Source organism: Rhea pennata, chromosome 28, assembly GCF_028389875.1.
Source record: "Rhea pennata isolate bPtePen1 chromosome 28, bPtePen1.pri, whole genome shotgun sequence".
NCBI lineage: Eukaryota > Metazoa > Chordata > Aves > Rheiformes > Rheidae > Rhea > Rhea pennata.
In genome coordinates, this window is record NC_084690.1 from 5,152,920 (window position 1) to 5,170,247 (window position 17,328).

Genomic DNA, 17,328 nt, shown 5'->3' on the forward strand with positions numbered 1-17,328 from the left:
CCCGCGTCCTGCCGCGCCGGCCGCCTGGCAAGGCCTCCGCTGCCCAGGCGCCGAGACGGCGGCGCACGGGCACGCGGGGCAGCCAGTGCCCTGGGTATCCCAGAGCCCCCAGCCCGGCCTCTGGCCCGGCCCTTCTGCAAAGCCAGGCCCTGGGCACCCACTTTCTGCCAGCAGCTCTATAAAGCATTGCCAGACCCAGCTCGATCCTGGGAGCCGTCCAGGAACTCCTGCTGCTGGAGCGCCTGCCCCTTCCCCGCCGCCTTCAGCTGAGCAGCTCTCCGCTGAGGTCTGGGGCACGAGCACGTGGAAAGCGCCCCGAAAGATCCATGCGTGCGCACCTGCCTCCCATATGCTCCAGCTGCCGTAACCTCCCCAGACCCGGATTCTGCAGGTCGGGCCCCAAAGCCAGGCTTGCAGAGGGTGATGCGGACTGAGCCAAGGTTTGGCCTCTGCGCAGGAAGCATGGGTAGAGGAGTAAACCCAAGTCACAGTCAAAGTCAGGGTAGGTCAGGATGAAGACATCTCCTGGCTGGCAGTAAAAGACCTGCACGAGGCAATGTGTAAGTGATTAAGTTATAACAGGGAAGAGGACAGACTGAATTAGCCCTGTCAATCACCATAGCTATATTTGAACCAAATGCTGGGCATCTGTCTTCAGGAGCAGCCTCTTGCTGGTTCAGGCTACTGTTCAGATTGCTGTGCCAAGACCTATTGACTATTTTTTTTTCTGGGATGACAGATGTGCGGACAGGGGAGAGGGAGGGGAAGGTAACATGCCTACTTGGGATGCTCTTTCGCCCGGCATGTTGAGCGTGGGAAGAGCCGGCAGCGTGGGCTCACGGGCCCCGTTCCCCAGCGCCCCCACGACGCGCAGCCTGCCCGGACAGGCTCTCTGGGCGCCCGCCTGCACCGCAGCCCCGCTGCATTTCCTTCACAGGCTCCCCCTCGCCGCAGCCCCCGCGGCGACCAGCGTGCTGCCTGCTGGTTGTGGTTGCAGTGCAGCATTCTCCTCTCCCAGCTTTTTCTCTTTCGCCGGACAGGCGGTCTCCTCCCGAGGTGCACCTAGCCAGCGGGGAGAAGGTATCCCGCTGTGCGGGACCTGGGTGCGCTCCGGGCAGCCGGGCCGGGGGCTGCCGGGCGCAGCGGCTCCTGCCTGCCGCTGCGCTTCCGTGCCAGGCTCACGGATGTCGGCCCTGCCACGGATCCAACGGGATTGCAGCCGTAACACGGCCTTGCGGTGGCAAGGGGAAGGGTTCACACCCTTGCTGCGGCAGTCCTTGGGAGGGCTTTTTTTTGACTATGCCAACAGGGCAGAAGACCGAACTTCTCGGGCCTTTACGGTGCTCAGAGGTGGCGGAAAATGGGGGCAAGAATCCCCTGCTGCCTCCCCGGCCTCAGCGTTGCCCCGAGCGGCAGTGACCGCGAGCTGCCACCATCTGGTGGCATAAGGGGAGCAGGGTGGCCCGGGAGAGGCGCGCTGCTGGAGCTCGCCGGGGGCTGCCGAGGTCCCGGAGGAGCCGCCGCGCTGCTCACGGGCTGCGGCGCTTCCGCACGGACCCGAGTGGAAGGAGACCTGCGGGGCTCCCGGCGCCGGTTTAGCAGATCCCATTAAAAATCCCACGGGCGTCACGGGTCCCAGGGTAGCTTGCTCACATGGACAACATCTGTCCAGGGCCAGGATAAGGAAGTCAGAGGAGTCGGCGGTGCCTGGCTGGCAGCTGGCAAGGGAAGGGGTGCAGCCTGCCCGCCCTGGGCCGTGCTCCCGGGGCTCCCCTGTGCTGCTGCCGGCGGATGGCTCCTGCGTGGGAGCAGCACATTCTTAATGCTAAAGTCTGGGGTAGCGAGCCAGCTGCTCCTGAAAGACACGAGGTGATGGGTGGGTGCCATGCACGGTGCGTGCGGGCCACTGTCCCCGGAGCATGTGGCGTGGGAGGCGCTGCCCTGCGCCCTGGGGGCGTTGCAGCGGCGGGCGGCCCCCGCCAAGCCCCAGCTGCGCGTGCCCAGGGCTGCTCACCCGCCATCCCGGCTGGGAGGCTGCATCCAGGGCCACCCGGGCCTCCTGGAGAAGGGGCAGCGAGGCGGCTGGGAGGGGGGAGGGATGCCGCGGAGCCGCCTTGACAGCAGAAAAGAGTTGGAGGAAGAAAGAGGCTTGCGAGGCTTTCAGGGTTTTGTGTGGGCTGCAGAGGAACAAAGGCACCGGGGAAGAGCTCCCGGGCACCGCCTGCCTCCTCCGGCGCTCCCTGCAGCCTCCGCGGCCTCCTGGCAGCCAGGCCTTGGGGGGCAGAGCGCGGGGCAGGGCATGCCGGCGTGCAGGCACGCACGCGTGTGCACACGCAGGCTCGCAGGCTTGCACCGTGTCTGCAGGTGCACCCGGACCCGCAGAGCTCCGCACGCGCCCCGTCCCGGGGAGTCGCTCCTGCCCGCAGCCCCGCGTGCGATCGCGCGTTGGCACGGACACGCACCTGTGCTCCCGGGCTCGCTCGAGCCCCGGCGTGCCCATGGAGGAGCCCAAACCCAGCGGCAGGTTTTGCCCGTGCGGGCTTGGCTCTGGAACAGGACCAGTTCCGCGTGCGGTGGCCTTCGTCGGCCTGCTGCCTCCGCAGCCTGGCGAGGCAGCGGCAACCGCTGCGTGAATCCGCAGAGCAGCCCAGCAGCCGAGCAGCGGCGGTGACGCTGCCAGTGGGACGGTGCCAGCGCAGCCTGCACAACAGTTCCTCCGGGTCTCCCAAATCTTCGCACCGGGGCCAGGGCGTGCGGCGGGGGCAAGCTGGGCTGGAGGAGAGCGCGGCACTGTGCAGCCATTCCCCAGGCCCCAGCTCGCCCAGTTAAAGATTGCAGCTCTCCCCTCCTCCCCACTACAAAGAGGCCCTTTTCAGTTCCTAATTCTGCATTTAGAAAACAAAAGCAGATGCATCTAGCTGAGCTCTGGAGAGGGGGAGGCCGGGGAGCAAATGCTGAAGAACAAAGAGCTTTCCCTGAAAGATGTGACCGACAAAGACTGTCAGCTCCGTCTCCCCCGGCGAAGGCCAGAGCACATCAGGGCGCAGCGCTGCTCGCGGGCGGCTGCCTGCCGGGCGGGCTCCGGCTGCGCCTCCCGGCCGGAGCGAGGCCGTGCGCATTGCAGGGTGCGTGGACCCTGCCCCCAGTGGGGCGGGCGGGCGGGCATCACCCCACGCGTGCCAGCCTGCTCGAGCGTGGGTGTGCGCTCAGGTTAACGGGCGGGCGGCAGGAGGGAGCACCGCTCCGGTGGGCCACCAGCCCCGGGACTCCCGATCGGGGCCTCCACCGGCCGCGGCGAGACTCGGGCACGTGGGCTGGTCCCCGTGCAGCCCTCTCCCCCCATCTCTAAGACACGACCATCATCTTCTCTCTGCTTCCCCCTCCACCCCCTGGCCAGGCTTTTCAGGACGTTCTGCATGTTCAGATGATGTTCTGCAGCGATGTCCAGGTGCGTTGTCCGACCTTGGCAAATCACTTCCCATGAGCCAGAACATCTGAGTCACTAACGGTGGTGGCTGAGCACGCCGTGCCCAGGCTGGGGGAGCTCGTGGCGGCGGCTCCCCGAGCCGAGAGCAGTTTCGTCTCCGCAGGGCTTGTGTAAAACATCTCGCCCCCTCGGCACCCGCGGCTGCCCCGGGGTGCCTGCGCTTGCCTGCACTCAGCCGGACTTCAGGCGCTGCCGAGCCAGGCTGGATCGTGCACCCACGTGCAGCCCCGCTCCTCCCGCCGTGGGAAGGAGCCCCAGGCCTGCCCGGGAGCCTGGCGCTGCACTGCTGCTGTCCTGGGGCGAAGCACCGGCTCCGGGTCCTGGGGCTTGCGATGCAGCCCGGCGGCACTCTCCTTGCTCTGGGGTCTTCTTTGCTATTAGCATCGACCCAAACCTGTTTTTCCCTGCCTTGGTTGCATCTCAAAAGCGCCGTAATATGCCCCATCTGCTGCTACTTGGCTGCTTTTCTGATGGTGATGAAGGGAAATGTGCCCCTCGCACGCGCTGCCAGCCGAACAAGCAGAGCACCGCTCCGCTCCCATCCTGAACGCGCTTCCCCAGGGACCCAGAGGGAGACGCAGCACCACGAGGAGGGCGGGCGAAGGCGCTGGGCCGGGCCGTGCTGGGGTCCAAGTCCAGCTCCCTCGCCCCTCCTAACCTCCGGTCTCCAATGGCTGTTGTCTTGCCAACTCTTCTCTTCAAGGTTTGTCCGGCTTCCCTCGGCCTCGGCGTGGCGTCTCGCGTAGAGCGCGGTGCGGAGCCTGGAGCGGTGCCGAGCCCGGCGCCCGCGGCCGCGGAGCGCACGAGCGCGTCGCAGGGGCCTTCGGCGAGCGCAGGCGGTTGCACGGCGGCGTTTGCAGCCGGCGCGGCAGCTCCAGCGCTGGCTGCAGGATCGGGGCGCACAGAGGGGCCCCGCACTGCCCCCTCCACCGCGCGAGAAACCGGAGCCGGGGAAGCCCGCCGCCTGCGACGGGGACCGGTCGGCTTGGCTGCCGCAGCCCCTCCGCGGCCGGGGCTCGTGGCGGGGCGGGCGGCCCCGGGCGCGCTGTGCGGCTCGCACGTCCGCGAGGATAATTATTCGCTGCAGTATATTTTCTCTATGGGTCGGGCTTGACTTCTGGCCCCTGATTGATTTGCAGCGGGGAATTAATTATGTTTGTTTGACACTGCCCCTCTCTGAGCCGCTGCATGAATGTCGCGCTGTTCCCGCCGGCCTCCCTTGCCGGGCTGTGACATTTAATAAGCTCTCCCAGGAGACGCCCCGCACTTTTCATTAGCCGCGCTGACACTCGGCTCGTCCCGCCGCCGCTCGGGCTGGTGGGAAGCGCCCGCGCCGGGGCCGTGGGATGGAGCGGGCAGGGAAAGGGCAGTGCCGCCGGGACGGGGACGGGGACGGGGACGGGGCCACGCGGGGCGGCTCCTGCCCCTGCCGGGAGACGCAGTGGGGCAGGGAGAGGCGCTCCCCGCCGGGGCACTGCCGGCCTCGCGGCTTCCCACCCGGGCCAAGGTCCTGCCCCCTCCGCCGGTCTTTGGATCAGGCCCAGCGTGATCTCCAGGGTGGATAAGGAGGCTGAAGTCGATTAGAGTAACAACAGCGACCTTCCTTCGCTGGCCATTATCTTGCCTCAGCAGCAGGAGGAAGCTCCAGATAACGAATGCTGGCAATTTGCAGCATTGGCATCGATACGGGCAAGGAGCAGCGGGCCGATCCGGGCGGCGGGCGAGGGTGGGCTCCCCACGTCGGCCCCCGCAGCGGCATCCCCGCAGGCACCCACTCCGGCTCCCTCATCCCCCCGCGTGGGCCGAGGGTGCCGGCGGCTTCCTCCCGGCCCCGGCTCCGGCCCCGACCCCACTGAGCATTTTGCTTTCTTGTTGCTGCAAAGATTCTGCCACTCGGATAATCTGATAATAGCGTTTTCTGCACACTGTCATTTAGGAGTCCAATGGCAGCTCCTTTCATCAGCAGAAAGGCTGTAATTATGTGTCATTACCCATGGGCTATGATTTTTCTCCCACTACCTAGAGCTGTTTTTTTCTTTCTTGCAAGCAATGCTCAGATATTTATAGTGAAAAAAACCACAGTGAAGCAGCAAAACAACTGCGATGAGGTCTCTCCCCTGGAAGGGTATAAAATGAAGGCAATAGGAAGCGAGCTCTAAAGAGCTTCAGTGCGCAGACGGGCCGAGCGGCGGGGGCTTCGTGCTGCTTCCAGGCTCGGAGGAAGGGGGATGCGCTGGACGCGGTCCCCAGCACTGCCGTCACCGGCGCGGCTCGGCCGGGCGCGGCGCGGGGACGAGCGGCAGGGGCCGCCGGGCGGCGGTGCCGGACGGCCGAGCCCGGGAGAAGGGGCGGCTGGGCACATCCGCGAACGCTTTGGCAGCCGCTTTTCCCGGGCTCCCAGCACGGGCTGCCCGGTCCCGCCGAACAAGGGCCGTTTTCTCCCAGTCCGCGGGCTCGCTTCCTGTCTAGACAGCCCCGAAGAGCCCGCTGTATTTATAGAGCAGCGCGCAGAGCTTGGCCCGCTTGTTTTGCCAAACCCGCGCGATCCCGACGCCGCTGGCGAGGCCGGAACGAGGATGCCTCCCACGGGCTGGCGGCGGCCGGCGGGAGGCGAGGCCAACCTCGGGCAGCGCCGAGCTCGGGGCTCGGCCCCGCGGCCCCGCTCTCGGGCCGGGCAGGTGCCCCGCGGCGCCGGCACCGCAGCAGGCGCCTGCTCCGCCGCCGCGCGCCCGGCGAGCTGGGGAGCTGGTGCCGGCCCCCCGCTCCCTCTCGCGCGGTGCCGCGCCGCGGTGCAGCCGGCGGGACGGTTCCCGGGCGGACGGGGCGCGACGTCTCCCCCCCGCGCCCCTCGGGGCCGCGCGGCCGGCACCTCCCGCGCGGCGGGGCGGCGTTTCCCGGGGGGCCGGCGGGCAGGGTGTAATGAGGCCAGCGCTCCTGGGATCGCATTTCCCGTTGACACAGGAATGTAAACTTGGGCGAGCAGCATTAACCCCTTGGTAGAGGCGGCGCGGCGGCCGCGGCCGCTGGCAGAGCGCGCGCTGGGAGGGTGCGCAGCCCGCGTGCCCCCCGGCCCCGGCTCTCCCCACCTCCCCAGTCCGGGAGCAGAGTGGGGGGCAGTGCCGGCGGCCGGAGCACCCGCGGAGCCGGGAAGGAGCCTGCAGCGGCGGGGAAGCAGCCTGGCCCGGCGCCTGGGCTGCACCTCCGGCCAGAGACGGGGCAGCCACCCGCACTCCTGGTAGATCATCCTCACCGGCGGTTTATAAGAGCGGACGAGCAGTGTGTAGATGCATTTATACATAAAAGCTTCCTAAATGAGACTCCTATCGATTCATTCCTTTGGGCTAAATCTGCAAGGCTAGAGCCTTCCTTATGCTCTAAAATCTTTCCGGGTGCCAAGGCGCCCGGCGGGAGGCTGCCGGGTGCAAGGGCTGCACGGGAGGAGCTGGAGCAACAGAAGCTGAGCGGGCTTCCAGGAAGTTTCCCGTGATGGATTTATAGGAACGGTGCCCTTTTTACAGGAGTTCACGCTGAAAACCAGCTGCAGATGCTCTCCTTAGGGTCTCCGGCAGTGGGTCTGGATTTACTGCGGCTGCCTAGCGCGCGGGCCGGGCGTGCGGGCCGGCGGCTGCACTCCCGGCCGGGCCGGCGGCTCGGCGCCCGGCTCCCGCGCTGGCAGTGGCCTCGCGGACCCCGCTGCCCCCGGCCGACGGGGACACAAGGGGCTCCGTGTGCGCCGCGGAGCCCGTGCCCACGCCGGAGGGCAGAGGCCATTCCTCTTATTCCTAGGAGACCCCGGGGTCAGGCGTTCGGAGACGACCGGGGCAGGGCGCGCTGGGTGGCTGCTGGGTCGAACTCAGCATTAGCCTGGGGGGCTTCTCCCCCTTAAAGACCTGCGCGACTGCAGCCTGCAGATTGCGAGCATCGCCGTGTCCCTGCGCCGCGATTTCCCCTGCTCACTGGGAAATTACCGCAGGACTGGCTGCCTCGCGCAGCGCCTGGAAATGTCCCCGTGAGTGTGCAACTGCGACTTGCAACACCCCACTTAAATTCCCGTGCAGCAACCAGCGGGTTTGCGGGTGCCTGGGCACCGCAGCGCTGTCCCGGGCGCCGAGCGCGGCAGCGCCCGCGATGGCACTGCCCCAACCTGCCCGCGTTCCCGGGGGGCTCCGAGCCCCGTGCCGGAGCCGTGGGGCTGCGCGGAGCTCGGCAAGGGGAGCGCGCTGGCCGCCCCGCAGCGGCGATGCACGCGGGGGCGGCGGCTCGTTCGCCTGCCTTTCAGAAAGCAGCCCGGTCCCGCCGGAGCAGACCGCGCGGAGTCACAAGCGACCCTGTCGCTGCAGCGTGTCCGTCAGCGCTGCCGGCTCCCAACCCGGCCTCGTCCTCGGCCCCGGGGCGCGCAGCGGAGCTCGCCGCCGGCGGGAGGCAATTCCCCCCCATCCCGGCAGCCGAGCCCGCAGCCAGGCTGGGCGCCGAGCGCCTGCCGGGGAGGAGGCACGCGCTGCCTCCCCCTCGGCCCTCCGAGGCCGGCCGGGCGCCGGGCGCGGGTCCCCCCGTGCTGCCGGCAGCCGCCCTCCCTGGCGCTGGGGCCGTGCAAACGGAGGAGATTAGCGCTGGGGGCGGAGGGGGCGTGAAAAACGACTCCTGTTTTGAAAGGAAAAAGCTGCTTTCTCTCCCGCGCGCGGGCACCGCGGCAGCAAAGTTTAATCCCTTCCGCCTGATCCTCCTCGTTAGCCATAATGTAATTAAGGGGATGGAGAGGTGCGGTGGAGCTGCTTCTGCTCCAGGGTCACAGCAGGGCAGCAACGGACGGGCCACGGAGCACCCGGGGGCGGGGGGGGGGGGGAAGGACTTGCACCCACTGGAGCCTCCGCGTGCAGCCCCGGGGCTCCAGCAGCGGCAGCTCCCGCCTGGGGCGCGGGAGGCCAATGGGAGCAGAGCCCAGGCGCGGGAGGAAGCGGCCGGGCCAGCGCCGCGGGCTTTGCAGTGAAACGGGGGCCGACAGCGTGCTTTGGGGGGGAGGCGCCCCGGGGCCAGCCGCCTGCCCGCTCCTCGGCCCTGCTCTGCTGAAGGGGCCCGTTCAGCACAAGTGGCTCCGCGGCTGCCGGCAGCCCCCGGCCCCGCCGGGGCACCGGCCGCTCGGCAGGGATGCTCCGGAGCGCCAGCGCCGGGAGCAGCTGTGGGGGCTTCAGATCTTTACGGCCAGTAAAGGGGTCCGTGGCTAATTTATGCCCCTCCTATAATTTACAGCCTCTTTACAGCTGCTGTAAAATGACCCATAAATCACAGGCAACATCACAGGGCAGGGACAGAGCGTGGTGGTTGCTCCCACCAGCCCAGGGCCGGGGAGCCGAGACCGGGCTCGCTGCAAGGGGCTCCGGCAGCGGGCTGCTCCGGGAGGCGCTGCGGCACGGAGCATCCCGCGGCCGCCGACACGCAGAGCCGGCTCCTCGCGGGGCTCCAGGCACGCCGCATCCTCGCTGCACACGCAGGGAATCGCACGTGCCCCGGCTCCCGCACACCTTGGTAAGTGCTGGGGAAGAGGGGAAAATCCACGCAGGATCGCGGGGCAGGCAGTCTTCCGGCCCGGCTTTCTGTTACGGCCCCAAGGAGCAGGATGCAGCCGAGCGGCTCACGAGCACTGCTCCTGCTCCTGCTCTGCTCCTGGCTCCGAACGCTCTGTCGTGCCTGGAGCCCACTCCGGCACTGCACTCCTTGCCGGGCGGGCTGCGCCCAGGGCTGGGGCACCCCTTTGGCACACGCGGTTCACGCACCAGCCAGCAGCACAGGGCACTGTGGGCGCCCGGGCACCGGCAGCCCCCGTGGGCGGAAAGGCGGATGCAAAGGGTCGCCGGAGGCCTCGCCGGGGTTTGGGTGAGCCCCACGGGAAATTCCAGGGTGTCGTGCGAAGGCAATTCCAGAAGCCTGTGTTTTCGTGCTGCTTCGGAAAGGGCTGACTCAAAAGACCGTGGAGAGGAAGCAAAAACCCCCAAAGCCACGGCAACTGAGCTGGCAGGAGGTGGTTTGCCTTCGGGCCGGAGCGGACGCCCTGGACGGCAGCAGCAGTGTTGGCTTTGGCAGTGGTTTCCCCTGCACCATCCCCTGGAGGGGCCAGGCTCAGCTGCCCTGGCTTTCACGTTCCCGGCACGGTGCCCACTTTGTGCCCAGGTGTAAGAGCAGAGCAGGAGCTCGCTGCCAGCCCGGGCACTGGCCGCTTTCCGTGCCCGGCTTTGCAGGGGCTCCGGGGACGGGGCTGCGCGTGCTGCAGCAGCGCCGTGCACGTGTGCCGTGCCGTGCCGTGCCATGCTGTGCCTGGCAGCCCAGCTGCTCTGTGCTGTGCCACTGCCAGTGTTTGTTTAAACTTTCTCCAACCTCTACTTAGGCTCCTATTTTTGCCAGGCGATGGGTGCATGACCTTGCGTGTCCTCAGCTTGCACCTATGCTCGTGCCCTTGATGTTGGTCCGCCTCCTTGCCTGGGCTTTATATAGCTCTCCTGTGTATCTGTATATATACGTGTGTGTGTGTTTATATGCATCAATTACAAACTACAGCAACGTACAGGAAGTCACAGGCGGTATTTTTAGGTAAGAGGCCTAAATGGACAATGGCCCGAGTTTATATCTGGTGCAAGGAGACTGGCAGCACCTGGCTGTCTCAGCAGGGAGGTTTGGCCCCAGGGTTTTATAAGAAGCCCCGGACAGCAGCATGCAGCTGGGGCAGAGTGGGGATGTGCGGCGGAGGCTGCGGGCAGCGCGTATAGAGGACGCAGAGGGAGCGTGCAAGGCTGGTGGCGCAGGAAAACGCGCTGCTCCCGCTGCGCAGGAGGCCTGGGGTGCGCCGGAGCCCCCGGGCAGCGAGCCGGGCAGGCGAGGTCTGCAGGGAAGCCTCCCCGCCGCCCGGGCCCCGCGGCCGGGCCGGCTCTGCCCCGCGTGTCCGCAGCCGCCGCCGCTCCCAGGGCCGCAGCACGCGCGGCGCAGCCCCTGCCCGCAGCCCGCGGCCCGGGAACCTCTGCGCCCTGAAGGCTCCGGCCCCTTTCGTCCCCTGCCCCGGGGCGCTTTAATGCAGCTACGGCCCTCGCGTCCGCGCCGGCACGCAGCCCTCCCGCTCCGGAAGCGACGCCAAGCCCCGGCTGGGCAGGGAGCCGGTGCGCTCCCTCGCAGCACCGCGGAAACGGCGGGCAGGAAGGAACCGCCCAGGGAGCCGCCGGGGCTGGCGCCGGGGACCGCAGCCGCGTCCCAGCGCCTCGGAGCGCGTAAGCAGCCAGCTGCGCTGCGCCCTGCCCGGATGAGCGGGCGGCAGGGACTGGGGCTGGGCTGCGGGGCGCGTTTCTGGAATTTTTTAGGGTTTTTTGGTTTAGAAAAGAAAACCTCAGAAAATGAAATTTTATCTCCAAGAGAGAATGTGAGGTTTCAACAAGGAAAAAAAAAACCTCCGGAGTTTCTGCTCTGTTTTGACAGTAGGGCAGCGCGCCGTGAAAACATCCCTGCGGTTTGCTGTCGCTGCTGTGCTCGCTGCCGGCCGCGGGCGACCCCGGGGGCTGCGGCGTGCGGCGGCCCCTGCGCTGGGCGGGCGCCCGGCGGTGCCCGGCCCCGCTCCCCGCGTCCCGCGTCCCGCGCCGGGACGCTGCACTGGGCGCTCGTCGCAGGGATGCGCTTTCGGGGCCGAGCGCCTAATTACACGGGCTGCTCTGCACTGTAATTTAAGATGAACTCAGCAGACGCGTCTAATTTGCAGTCTCAGACGGATTTAACCTGCGCGGCGAGTGCCAAGAACCTGCCAGCCGAGCCCCCGCGTGACTTGTCGGTGCAGATGGACTCGGGGGCACCGACGAGCGCGGGGCCGGCGCCATCGGCCGGGGCAGCGCGGGAGCGGTGCAGCCGCAGGGGCTGCTCCGAGAGCTGCCGCCTCGGCCGGGCGTCCCGCCGGCGCGGCGGCTCCGAACGCGGGGCGCGAGCCCCGGCGGCTGCTGCGCGGCGCTGGCTCCGCGGCCGCCCGCTCGCGGGACCCGCTCCTACCCACCTCCCTCGCGGTGGCCCAAAACGGGGAGGAGGGCAAGGGACAAATGGGGAAAATGATGTCACCAAAGTTGCTGGAGGCGCGGAAGGAAAATCGGCAAACGTGCTACTGGAAGCGAAGGCACCCGGAGTTTTCCGAGTGGCCCCTGCCAACAGGGAGCTCGCTGCAAAGCAGGTGCCGCTCGGCATCTCCGGCGCTCTCGGTTCGGCCTGCGTGTTTACTTTGCTGCGCTGCTCTCTCCGCTTGCCTCTGCTTGGCCTTTTCTGATGAATTATTTAGCAATTATGCTCACTGTCACTCCGATGCCTCCGGTACATGCAGAGTTTCTGGCAGATGGGTGCTGACGCGCCGGCGTGTCCTGATCTCCGGGCGAGGAGGTTGTGCTTTCCAAAAGCAGAAGCTGTTTATCCTGCTGTGCTTTGCTTCTTAGCAGGAAACTGCCTTTGCCTCTCCTCGAGCGAGGCCCGTGGTCCTGGGAGCTTCTGCAGGCAAACCGTGGCTCACCTGCACCCGGCAGTGGAGGCTGAAGCCCAGTGAAATGCCGTTTTGCCAGGGGGGACACCAGTGGTGGGTGTCAGAGCTGGGAGCGGAGCCCCAGGTGCTCTTTTCCGGGGTGCTGGGCTCTCTCCGTGTGCTGGGCTGCAGGAGCAGGGCTCGACCCGTGCTCCCCCCGGCAGCCAGGCTGCTCCGGGCTTGGCGGCTCCCCCGGAGCAGGCTCGGGAGCCGTGTTCCCCGGGTATTAGCAAAACCAGCACAACCGCCCCCGTCGCTTCTTTAGCGAAAAGCCCTTTGCGCAGAGACCGCCGCAGCCCTGTGCGCGGCGGGGGCGTACGACCCTTCCAGGAAGAGTCCCCTTCCCGGGACTCGCCCTGCCGGCGCTCAGCGCTCTGGCCCTCATCCAGAGAAGCACTTAAGGACATCTCTCTCTTTAAATGCAGGAAATTCTTTGAAAATACATAAAGCCTGTGGATGCACAGCTTTTAAGGCCGGCTTTAAGCCGTGCCTGCACCGGGCTGGCAGGTCTCAGCACAGCACACCCCGTGCACCCCACCGTGCGCCCGGACCCCCGGGATGGAGAGAGGCCGCTTCCTCCAGCTCGTCACTCTCGCCAGGAAGCATGCTCTGCTCCTAATGCAAATGCACAGGGCTCGTAGCTATTAGCTCTCGTTAGGCCGTCTTCTGTGCCGTTTGATTGAAGAGCTCTCCAGTACCTGGCATTTTCTGCCTGTGAAGGTACTTACTCACTGCAATCAAGTCACCACTTAGTCTTCTCGTGATTAGCCAAACAGACTGTGCTCTTTTGGGCTGCCGGCGCTGCGGCGCTGATTGTGCACGGTGCTAATCAGGGCCGTGCCCGGCGCCCCGCAGAGCGCCCCACGCTCCCGCTCGCTCCCACGCGCAGCAGCCGGGGAGCTGGGGCCCTGCGCGGCTCCCCCGACCCCGTCCCTGCCGTTGCTGCTGGAGCCGTGCAGCTCGGCGAAGCTCTTCCCCAACGCGCGGCAGCGCCGGTGTGCCACGATCCGCCCCGCGTGCCGGCAGCTTCTCCGGCACAGCTCCGGGCGGGCGATTTATGGCTTCCTCCCCTCTCCAGACTTCCCGAGCCCGGTGGCGAGAATCCCATGGCAAAGGGAAGCGAAGCGAGACTTCTCCAGAGCTGTATTTCAGTTTTATGGTCCGGCAGATGGGCAATTCCATTTTCCCCATGAAAGCAGACACTATAAACACTTATGTTTTTATCTTTCACCCGATGGCCCATCAAAGCTGCTCTTCTTGCAGACAGGACTGCAAGGCGGCACCCGCTGCAGCAGGCTGCCGGGCGCGCTGGGCGAGGAGGCCTGGGAGCAGGGCGCATCGCCCCGCGGGAAACCCTCTCTTTGCAACCAAGCCTCGGCGAGCCGGAAAGGCCCCTGCGCGCGCTGCCGACCCTGCACGGGCGATTCCCCAGAAGGTCGGGGGGGATTTCTCGGCCTCCCGGCCTGGCTGCGACCCAGCTTTGTGCCTGCCCCGCACTGGGGTGCTGGAAAGCAACCATGGCTACTCGGAGAAGCAAACACGCCGGGAGCTAATAAAGCGCAGTTGCTAAGCAGAGCCCAGGCTCATTAAAGGTGCAATTACAGCACCAGTCTTGCAGTAGAGCTGCCTCCTCGGCCTTGGAGCTGCAGACAGCCCCAGCCCCCAGAAAAGGGGCCTCGCTGAGCGGGGAAATGCAACCTGCCCCCTGAGAAACCGCACCAAAGGGGCTGAGGGCAGCTCCAAGCTGCAAGATGCTTCGAACCCAAATTATTAAAAGGCAGCCTGGTTTCACGCTGTGCTCTCGGAACAGACGCAGCCGGCGGCCAGGTGCCTCGGCGACACATTGCCCATAAATCACGGTGATTAGTGGGTTTATAAAGGCGGGAGAGCATCGATTGAGGCTGGGGAGCAGCGCAATCGCACTGCGCAGCCGGCCTATCGGGGAGCCACACGCTGCCCTAATGGCAGCGATGTATTTGCAGAAACATCTTATTAGATCGTTGCTGTGGTTTTTTTCCTCCTTTCCCCGAATTGTTAAATCGATCGACCTTGTTCAGGCTGGATGGGGGAGCTGGTGCACAGCTCTGCTGCGGAGCCGAGGGCTGCGAGGAGCCGGGGCGCGCGGGACCGTGCCCGCGGCCGGAGCTCCGGGCTTCCCTCTCCCTGGGCTGGGACAGCCGGGGCGGTGTGCGGTGTGGGCTGCAGGGTGACGGCTCCTGCGCCCACCGCTGTCACCGACTACTGGGGCATTTGGGTCTTTTGTACTTCTTTTTTAGCCCGACTTTTTCTGCTGAAGGAAAGGCATCTGCGAGGCAAATGTGCACAGACGCACGTATCTGCTGGTGTAGATTCTCAAGTGTATTTTAATACGCGCAATAGCGTGATTTTTCCTTTTCTAATCCAAGTCTCTAACTTGGATGCCGAATAAGCTCCTTGCTTATTAGCTGCGAATTGTAGCAGCAGAATAGGCCCAAACACGCGACGGGGCTCTATGTCCTCTGAGAGGTTGCATGCAAGCAGGACTCCCCGTCCGCAGCGCACCGAAGGGCCTTTCTGGGGCGAAGGAGTGGTTTTCTAAGAAACGGGAGGACAGAAGCCTCTTTGGGGAAGCCACGAGCAGTGAAAGGCGCTGTTGCTGGCGGCAGCTGTTTGCGGGGCGCCCTGAGCTGCGGCAGGGCTGGAGGGGGCTGCCCGGGGTCTCTCTCCGCGGGGACTCCTGCCGCGGTGCCGGGCGCGTGGCGCTCGAGCTGGGACCCGGCAGCACCCGCTGGCCCAGCCGCGATGCAGTCCACGGGATTCGGCCCCGGGCTCGCTCGGCGCCGCGGGACCCCCTGCGCCGGGACGCCTGCGGCAGCCGCCTCAGCCGGGGCCGGCTGCGGGGCCAGGCGGCTTCGCCCAAGTGCTGTCGTTATCACGACGCACGCGCTCTCCCCGCACGAAAGGCCGTTTTGCCGCGGCCCCGCTGGAGGCTCGCAATAGCGCTGCCGTCCTCGGGGCCGGCGTCTCCTGCTCCTTCTCAGCCGCGAGCTCACCAGGACCGACCGGGGACTGCAGCGTGGCCGGACGCTGCCGGGGCTCTGGGCAGTGCTGGGGCCCTTCGGTGAGCCATGGGCGCGTTGCCCAAGTAGCGCTGTTTCCTTTCCTGAGGCCTAATTAGGGTCTGAAATCAAAAGCATAGCGACCCTATCTCCCCTCGCGCGGTGGAGCCGTGAGAGGCGAGCAAGGAGGCTGCCAGCCGAGCCGCCTCCGCTGCCACGGCACGGAAACACGTCGGCAGAAGCGTTGCCGCGCGGCTGCCGGCGGCGGGGACCTCGCCGGCCTCCCCAGTAGGATGCTTCGAGCTATTTCGGCTTGGACACCTAAAGAAAGACCAGATTTCCCAACGTGATCCGGGCTCCTGTTGCTCCTAGCTGGAAGGAAAGGGGGAAATTCTCTGCTGCACTCGACAGGGGCTGTTGTGTGCTGATCTCCTGTTGGAAACCCGAGCCCACGTGACCAGGAATTTGCTGGCAAGAGCAAATTCGGTCCTGGGAAGTCAAAAACGCCTGCAGAATTATTCAGATGGGAACCTCAGGTCGTCTCCGGGAGAGAGGCTTTGCGGGGATGGGCGCACGGCGTTCGCGAAGGCGCCGCGCGAAGCCGGCGGATGAACGTGCAGCAGGACGGACGCCGTGCCTCGTCCGCGGGCTCCCCGCGCTGCACGTGGCCAGGGGAAGGACCTTCTGCAGGGCTCTCCGTCCGGGGCAGGGGGTGTTGCAGCGCCTGCTGCCTGAAAACCCTTCAGCTCTTGCTGCCGGAGAATTTCCCTGCCCAGAAATCCCACCTTGAGCTGCACAAAATATTGCCTGTTTGCAAACCAGCCGGGGGTGGAGGAGAAAATTAGACAAATATTAACCGGATGCCGTGAGCTGCTGGCTAAGAATAGCAGCAGCTCCCCGGCCTCCCGGTGCGGCAGTGCTCCGCCGGGAGACCGCGCGGGGAGGCCGGCCGCTGCCCGGCGGAGCTGTTCGGAGGAGACGCTCGCCCGCCGGCCGCGCCGTGCACTGCCGGCTCACGTTCTTCATTCGTTCTAGTAATCTGTTAAAATAACTGGAATAAAGCGATAACTGCGCGCTCAATTGCCCCCCTGGCCGCTCCGCGCGCTCGGCAGCACTGCGGCTCTGCGGCGCGATTCCCGCAGCGCCTCGCGCAGCGTTCCCGCTCCCGCGGCTCCCGCGGCTCCCGCGGCTCCCGCTGCCAGACCGGCCCCCGCAGCCGCTGGGCTCCCAGCACGGCCGGCGGATGGGCCGATCCGTTCCCAGCGAGCCTTCCGCATGCCAGCACGGCAGCGCATGCGCATCCGTAACAATTCCTGATCTTTTCTGTCTTGCAAATGCCTTGTAAATCCAAATGCAACTTGGCAGAAATAAGATTGTGTTTTACTGTGCAACGCCCCGCATTCAGGACAGCCGGAGCATCGGCTCGGCTCGCGACGTCAGCCGCAAAGCTGCAGCTGCCAGCGAGGCCTTTCCGTGCCCGCCGGCGCGTCCCCTCGCCTCTGCCAGCGACGGGAGGTGTCCGGGACCGGCGGCGGATGCGCCTGGTCCGTTCCTGCAGCGCCGCGCGGCAAAGGACTCACTTGCCTGCGGGCGCTTTGCCTCCGGCTGCGGTAGCTGCTGGGCTCTGAAGGGTCCGCGAGGGGCTCGCAGGCAGCAGCTTGTGAACTCCTTGCAGACAGGATAAATTACGATTTAAAGATGTGCTAGTTGAACTCTTGGCTCCGTCTGACTGATGAACGCGATCGTGGACTGCGGCTTCCCCTCCCTGCTCCGTCGGGATGTGAAGCACGCCAGGCTGGCAAGCATGGCGCGGCACGCCTCGGCTTGGCTCGGCTCGGCTCGGCTCAGCATGACGCGGTGCGGTGTGGCACGGCTCGGCGCAGCTCAGCTTGCAAGCAGGCGCGCCGTGCGGGGCCCTGGCCGAGCAGGTCCCCGGAAAGGGTCGGCTGGGAGCCTCCGCGGCGCCTGCTCTGCGCTCCGGCGGGCGGCCGGGGCAGCGCGCCCGGGTTTGGTTAAACCACCGCTGAAAGCGGAGCACGGCATGGGGGAAAACGCCCCTTCCCGGGGCTTTAACCAGCCGCCAGCTGTGCCGGGCTTGGTCGGGTGCCTCCCGGCGGGACGGGCTCATCCGGGCAGTGCCGGCACCGGTCTCTGCGTGCTTCCCACGGCCCGAGCCAGCCCGGGAGCACGCAGGCTCCGCCGAGCCAGCGGATGGGTGCAAAATATCCAGCGACATGTAGCACTCGGGGCTCAGATTGTGCTGGATGGAAAACCCT